Source organism: Arachis duranensis, chromosome 7, assembly GCF_000817695.3.
Source record: "Arachis duranensis cultivar V14167 chromosome 7, aradu.V14167.gnm2.J7QH, whole genome shotgun sequence".
NCBI lineage: Eukaryota > Viridiplantae > Streptophyta > Magnoliopsida > Fabales > Fabaceae > Arachis > Arachis duranensis.
In genome coordinates, this window is record NC_029778.3 from 69,140,044 (window position 1) to 69,146,614 (window position 6,571).

The window sequence follows — 6,571 nt, forward strand, 5'->3', positions numbered from 1 at the left end:
GCCTTGAAGTACTAGACTTCAGATATTGAGACTGATCAACTTAATATCGATTGTTTGGTGTGTATAGGAACCAGATGGCGCCTCGTGGACGCGGTAGAGGCCGTGGTAGGGGTCGTACTAATGCTCGTGCGCCGGAGAATAACCCTAATGTCCCGGTGAACTTTATGACTGCGTTGGAGAATATGGCTGCTGCTATGCAAGCCACTGATGGGGCTCTTGGTCAACAGATGAACAACCATGGTAATGATGGAGGTAGAACTCAGGGCCCGATGACACTGGCAAACTTTTTGAAGGTTAATCCACCTAAGTTCAAGGAAACTGCTAGCCCGACTGAGGCTGATACATGGTTTCAGGCTATAGAGCGAGCACTGCAAGCACAAGTGGTACCTGAAGGATAGCGTGTCGAGTTTGCTACCTATATGCTCACCAGTGAAGCGTCGCATTGGTGGTAAGGAATCCGATGCCTCCTGCAGCAGGGCGATGATTATATCACCTGGGATGTCTTTCAAGAGGAGTTCTATAAGAAGTACTTTCCGGCTTCTGCTAGGACGGCCAAGGAGCTTGAATTGTTACAGCTGAAGCAGGGTACTATGTCTGTATCTGAGTATACTGACAAGTTTGAGGAGCTGTTCAGATTCTCTCGTATGTGCCTAGGGACTCCGGTGGAATATGAGGAATGGAAGTGTGTTAAGTATGAAAGAGGACTTCAGAGTGATATCTTCAGTTCAGTAGGACCAATGGAGATCAGGACTTTCTCCGAATTGGTGAACAAGTGTAGGGTTGCTGAAGAGTGTGTGAAAAGGGCAACCGCTGAGAAAGGGAGTCACAAAGGTTCATTCCCACATAATCGAGGGAAGAACTTTGCACCTAGAGGTCCGCCTTTCAAGAGGGGAAGCTCTTTCAAGAGGCCCAACAATAACAACTCCCAAGAAAAAAGGTATGGGAAGCAGTCTCAGAATGAGCAAGCTTGTACTAGGTGTGGGAGTCACCATCCGGGAGTCCCATGCAAGGCCGGATAGGGGGTTGTGCTACAGTTGTGGAAAAGCGGGGCATAAAGCCGCCAACTGTCTGGAGAAGCAGAAACAAGGTGCTGAGGGATCCTAGACACTCATTAGAGATAACTGTGAAATGGCTGGTCAAACTTTAAATGCTTTATTTGATTCGGGAGCATCACATTCATTCATTGCATTTGAGAAAGCCCATGAGTTAGGATTGAAGATTGTAACCTTAGGTTATGATCTAAGAGTGTATAACGCTACCCATGAAGCCATGGTGACTAGGCTAGGATGCCCGGAAGTTTCCTTTAGGTTCAAGCAGCGTGATTTTGTTCACAATTTAGTTTGCTTGCCGATGATCGGTCTTGATCTTATCTTGGGATTGGACTGGTTATCTAAGAACCATGTCCTGCTTGATTGTTCTACAAAGTCAGTGTACTTTATGCCGGAAGATACAGAAGGGCCGATCGTGGTGAATAATTATTACTTGAATTCGATGATGGTGAACTGTTTCGGAACCGAATGTCAGGGTATCCTGTTGTTAACCGCGGGTGTTTCGGGTGATGATCAAAGGTTGGAACAGATTCCGGTTGTGTGTGAGTTTTCGGAAGTGTTTCCCGATGATATTGATGAGTTTCCACCTAACCGAGAGGTTGAGTTTGCTATTGAGTTGGTGCTCGGGGCAGGACCAATCTCAAGTGCTCCTTATAGGATGTCATCGTTAGAGATGAACGAGCTAAAGTCTCAGTTAGAGGATTTGTTGGGAAAGAATTTTATATGACCAAGTGTCTCTCCGTGGGGTGTGCCAGTTTACTGGTAAAGAAGAAAGATCGGAGTATGCGGCTCTGTGTGGATTACAGGCAGCTGAACAAGGTCACAATAAAGAATAAGTACCCATTGCCGAGAATTGATGATCTTATGGATCAGTTACAAGGAGCTGGAGTTTTCTCCAAGATCGATTTGCGATCCGGTTATCACCAGATAAAGGTGAGGGGTGAGGATATCCCTAAGACCGCTTTCAGGACTCGTTATGGTCATTACGAGTACACTGTAATGTCTTTTGGATTGACGAACGCTCCAGCAGTATTCATGGATTACATGAACAGAGTTTTCCGTCCGTTTCTGGATAAATTCGTTGTTGTCTTCATTGATGACATACTGATCTATTCCAAGACTGAGGAAGAGCATGAGGAACACTTGAGGACCGTGTTGCAGATTCTAAAGGAGAAAAAACTCTATGCAAAACTGTCTAAGTGTGAGTTTTGGAAGAGTGAGGTGAAGTTTTTGGGTCACGTGGTGAGTAAGAAGGGAATAGCCGTAGATCCAACTAAGGTGGAGGCTGTGATGGATTGGAAGCAACCAACCACAGTAACAGAGATAAAGGGTTTTCTGGGCTTAGCTGGCTATTACCGAAGGTTTATCAAGGGCTTTTCACAGATAGCTTTGCCAATGACAAAGTTAACCCGCAAAGACACTCCATTTGTTTGGACTCCTGAGTGCGAGGAGAGCTTTCAGACATTGAAGAAAAAGTTGACCACTGCACCTGTGTTAGTGTTACCCGAGGCGAATGAGCAGTTGAGGCCACATGAAGTTAATTACCCTACGCACGATTTGGAACTCGCTGCGGTTGTGTTTGCCTTGAAGGTGTGGAGGCATTATCTCTATGGGGTTAAGTTCCAAGTTTTCTCTGATCATAAGAGCTTGACGTACCTATTTGATTAGAAAGAGCTTAATATGAGGCAGAGGAGGTGGATGGAATTGTTGAAGGACTACGACTTTGAGTTGAATTACCATCCGGGAAAGGCGAATGTAGTGGTGGATGCGTTAAGTCGGAAGTCATTACATGCAGCTTGGATGATGCTTCAAGAGGAGAAGTTGCTCAAGGGATTCGAGAGTCTGAAAATTAGTGCTCGAGAAGTATCCGGAACTTTTTGTTTGAGCCGATTAGAAATCTCAAGTGACTTTAAGTCTGAACTCCTAAAGGCTCATCAAAATGATGAAGCGTTATGAAAGGTGTTACCGGCTATTGAGCAAGGAAAACAGTGGAGAGTGTCGGAAGAAAAAGATGGGTTATGGAGATTCAAGGGTAGGATCATTGTGCCGGATGTTGGCACTTTGAGGCAAGATATTTTAAAGAAGGCACACAAAAGCGGATTCTCCATTCACCCGGGAAGTACTAAGATGTACCATGATTTAAAAGCGATGTTTTGGTGCCCGGGTATGAAGAATGATGTGGCGGAATATGTTTCAAAGTGCTTAACTTGTCAAAAGGTAAAGATTGAACATCAAAGACCTTCCAGGATGTTGCAACCTTTAGAGATTCCACAATGAAAGTGGGAAAGTATTGCAATGGACTTTGTGTCAGGATTGCCAAGGACTAGGGCTGGTTTTGATGCTATCTGGGTGATTGTGGACCGACTGACGAAGTCAGCTCACTTTTTACCCATTCGGATGACTTACACCCTTGAGGAGCTAGCACGGTTGTACATAAAGGAGATCGTGAGACTTCATGGTGTACCTGCTACTATAATCTCTGATAGAGATTCTCGTTTCACTTCAAGGTTTTGGGGTGCATTTAAGAAGGCTTTTGGAACCCGATTAAGCTTGAGCACGGCTTACCATCCTCAAACAGATGGTCAATCCGAGAGGACGATCCAAATACTAGAGGATATGTTGAGAGCTTGTGTTTTGGACCAACCGGCGAATTGGGATCGGTATATGCCATTAGTGGAGTTTGCATACAATAATAGTTATCATGCGAGCATTGGAATGGCACCGTATGAGGCCTTATATGGGAGAAAATGTCAATCTCCGCTATGTTGGTATGAAGCTAGAGAGAAAAGCTTGTTGGGGCCGGAAATGATAGCTGAGACCACTGAACAACTCAAGAAAATCTGAGATATGATGCTTACGGCGCAGAGTCGTCAAAAGAGTTACGCCGGTCAGAGGCGGAAGCCCTTAGAATTTGAGGAAGGAGACCATGTTTTCCTTAAGGTTACTCCGACCACGGGAGTAGGTAGGGCGATTAAAGCAAAGAAGTTGAATCCTCGATACATTGGTCCATTTCAGATCCTGGAGAGGATTGGACCGGTGGCATATCAGATGGCTCTACCACCACACCTTTCGAACCTGCATGACGTATTTCACGTGTCGCAGCTTCAGAAGTACACTCCTGATGCTAGCCATGTGTTGGAACATGAATCGGTTCAGGTTAAGAGAAGATTTAACGCTTCCAGTGGCTCCAGTCAGAATTGATGATACTAGTATCAAATGGTTACGTGGAAAAGAGGTTTCATTAGTCAAAGTGGCATGGAGTCGAGGCGGTGTTGAGGAACACACTTGGGAACTTGAGTCGGAGATGCGAACGGATTATCCGCACTTATTCTCAGGTAATTGCATTTGAATTTTGTGGGCAAAATTCCTAATTAGGTGGGTAGAATGTAAAATCCGGTTAATTAACGGCTAATTAACCCATAAATGAGAATTTATTCTAGAAAGTCTAAAATGTGATTTTTAGGGCTTAATATGATAGAGGAGATTGAGACGAGAATTTCGGTACCAATTTTATAGAATTCGAACCAAGATTGGACCGAACGGGCCAAACCGGGTCAACCGAACCCAAAGTGGGTCCTTGGCCTAACATAACTAAACCAAAACCCTAGTTTTCAGCACTCTCTCTCCTCACAACACTCAAACTCACGCTGAAAATTGAAGAGAGGGGAGGAAGAACACTCTCTCAAGTTCTCTCCCTTGGTTGATCTTCAAACCACCATAACTTTTGATCTAGAGCTACGATTGCCGCTCCGTTTACGGCCACGCGTTCACACGCGTTCACCGCGAAGAGCTCTAAAAAACCCATACAATCAATTATGAGGTAAGCCACGTTTTGCTCTTCAAATTTCCAGCCTTATTTTCGAGTTTTATGAGCAAAAATATTGAGACTTTGGGCTCTTTGATGTTATAGGACCCAACTCTCTTGAAGGAGAAGGTTAATCTTGTCTCCTTAGACCTTGGGTGTGGTAAGATTCTCAACTCTAGTGTAATTTGTTGTTCTATGATGTTTGGTATTAAGATGTTGTGTATGGGTATGATGATTGTGGCTTAGGTTGTGTATGTGTGAATATTGGAGCTTGATTAGTGACTTTGAAAAGCTTGAAAAGGGCTTTGGTGGTGAAAAATCTGTTCTTGGAGGTGTTGAGGCCTTGAGAGCTTGAGAAAAAGTGGTTTGGAAGTGCTCCGGTTGGGCTTGGGAAATCGGCTAAGGTATGGTTTCGGTTTCTCGTATCTAATACGTAATGTGGTAGGAAATACTTAGGCTAGAGGCCCTAAGATAGGCATTGAATTGTTGGTGTTGTTGAATGGTTGATATATATGATGTGATCATATATGTGATGATGATTATTGATGCCTTAATGGTATGATGTATGAGAAATATGCATGTTGTGATATATGCTTGATGATTGGTTATGGTTGAATTGTGGGTTGAACCATGTTGATGGTGAGTATGATATTGATTGTGTACAATGATAATTTATTGGAATTGGTGTTGTTGAAAATTGGCATGAGGAAGAGTATGTGATATGTCAATGTGTTTGGGTTTGAACCACTTGGGTGAAGTGGGTTAAAATGATGGGATAGTGATTTTGGTGAATTGTGGTAAAGTGTCAATGTGTGAGTTGAGGAGGCTTGATGTTGAATTTGATATATTTTGATTGATTTCAAAGAAAAGGGATGAAATTGGCATGTTTTGATTGATTTTGAAAAGAGTTGAAAATGGCTTGTTTTGCAAATGGCACTTGTGGTTTTGGCAGACGCGTACACGTCGCTTGACTATTTTTCAATCCACGCGTTAGCGTGCATGACGCATACGCGTCGATGAGTTTTGTGGCCATCCACGCGTGCACGTGGAGTGCGCGTACGCGTGGCCTTGTTTTCATCCTAAAGTTGATTTTTGAGTTTTAAAAGCCAAATATCATACTTCTAAGCCTCCGATCTCACTATTTATGTCTTAAATCATTATGATATGCCTAGCAATGAGAAAAAGAGATAGGGGATGTGGTAACTTGCAAGTGAAGCAAGGGAAAAATGAATGATCAATGAGGATCAAGCATGATTATGTGAGATGCGGAGGATGGTGGTGGAAGTGCTTGTTATGCCATGGGCCGAAAGGACGTAATTGTTAATGAAATGGCTGGTTATGGATTTAACCGTGAGCCAGATGGCTGATTATGAATTTAACCGTGAGCCGGATGGCTGGATTATTGTCGTGTTACGGCGGAGCCATGATTATGGCTAAGAATAAATGCATATATATGCTGTTGAATGAATTGTGAATGTTGCACTTCCATTATCAGAGATGAGAGTTTCCCTGGGAGAAAGCAGTGGCTAGCCACCACGTGCTCCAGGTTGAGACTTGAAGCTCTTTTGACCCTATGTCGTCAGGGTGGCCGGGCACTGTGAAAGCCCCGGATGAGCTCACCCCCATAAATATTCACCAGTGAGGGTGATGGATATGGATCATGATTATGATCAAGTTTATATTGAGTATAACTCGAGTTGGGGAGACACGATAGAGG